This window comes from Arachis ipaensis, chromosome B05 (genome assembly GCF_000816755.2).
Source record: "Arachis ipaensis cultivar K30076 chromosome B05, Araip1.1, whole genome shotgun sequence".
NCBI classification, from domain to species: Eukaryota; Viridiplantae; Streptophyta; class Magnoliopsida; order Fabales; family Fabaceae; genus Arachis; species Arachis ipaensis.
In genome coordinates, this window is record NC_029789.2 from 32636035 (window position 1) to 32637953 (window position 1919).

The following is a 1919-nucleotide window of genomic DNA, read 5'->3' on the forward strand; positions in this document are numbered from 1 at the left end:
TTAATCCGTTTTTTATTTTTGTGTTGAAGATCAGCTGGTATTTCCTAATAATGTGGATACTTTGTGGTTTTTTTTTCTTTTTGTATATATAGATACCACAAATTTAATTTATTTTTCTATTTTTAAAATTTTACAAATCTGAGCAAATATATGTTTTAACGTTTAAAAATTTTTGAAATATGCAAATAGGACTTTCCGATTTGCTTTACATAAAAAAATTTTATTTCATTACAAATTAGATCTTTCGATTAGTGTACTATGAAAATTAGACCCAATTTTGAGAAATTTGAGAGTTCGATTTATTTTTTTAAAATAAATAAATAAAATTCATATAAAAAAATACATCAATTATATTAGGTTACACACAATTTTTTTTCATTACTAAAAAATTAGTCTTCTTAATCTTGTCTTTATTAATTTATTACTAAAAATGATTGCGCTGTAATAACTATAAAAATTGAAAGAATTAATATTACACGAATTAATCTATCAATTAAATATTTTATTTTTTTATTTTTTTCTATTTTTAATTTTTACCAAACATCTATACAATTCATGAATAATTAATAAATTTTTTATTTCTGATGTTGACGAGCATCAAAATTAGCTTGCAAAACATACACAAACAAACAATAACATAACTTGTACGTATTAAATCTTCTCAAGTATCAAAACTACTCTTTTTTACATATTTTGTTTGCAATGACAACAAAATCAGAAATAAAGTGAAAGAATGCAAATAATTTTAAAATTGCATATAAGTATAAATATAGAATTAATTAATTTATTTAAAAATCCTAGATTTATATGCATTTTTGTAAATCTTGACAAGTTGCTGCGATTAGAATAAGCTTCTTTCGACAGTCGCGATTTATATAGAGTTTACTGCTGAAGTTTATTTATTTATAATAAAAAATATGACAAATATTAATTTTTTTAAAACGAAATACAAGGATAATTAAAATATTGTTTTGATTTTATATACCTGAAAAAACACTGGTAATTTTATCACTTATGTTTGTGTAGCTGACAGAAGGATGTAGAATATTGAATACTGATGTCTGATGCATGTGATGATCAAAGCAAAAGTGTGAACGGTTTAGTAGGTAATAGTGCAAGTGGAGCGGTCTAGTGCATATAGTACGATAAAACTGTCTTTTCAGTTGTGCCATGATTGAAACAGAATGGTGCTCCTAATTACATCAATTCACTTACCAGAAGGCCAAGCTGCATGCGTCACCGTCTTTTTCAATATTTTCAAAGATTCTGTGAAGTTGAAGATCTTAAAGCATTGAATGCATGGGAGGGTTCTGATTACAAACCTTAACGAAAAGTTTTGTATATGAGCTAGAATATTCATACAGATTGTCTTAAATACTAACTACTAAGGAATTGTTTATATAAATTTCTTAAAAAATGAAATAAGAATATATATTATAAGGACTCGGTTCCTACACTTTATAAGGGAGGTGGTGATGTGGGAAAATTTTGAGATAAAATAAATATGGGTATTTAATTTATTCTTAGTGTGTGTTTGTATTTCAGTTTATAACATAAAATTGATTTTGTAAATTTGATTTTGATAAAAAATAAGTTTGTGTTAAAATGATTTATGTTTGATAATTTTTATATCAAAATAGATTATAGTAAAGTAAATATTATTTGGATTACACTATTTAAAATTATTTTTAGATAAAAAATTACTAAAATAGACATCAACTTAAATAAAAATACACGTTAAAAATGTAAAATTAAGTTAGCGTTTAGAGAAAAAAATTGTATCCAAATATAAAGAGAAAGAGTTCAATACACTCAAGTATTTTTCTTCTTTCTAAAGCTAAACCAAACACAGTCTTACTTAGTTTTTGAAATGAATTTTGACAGGACGAGATTTTAGGTGAAAAGAGTAGAACTAGAAC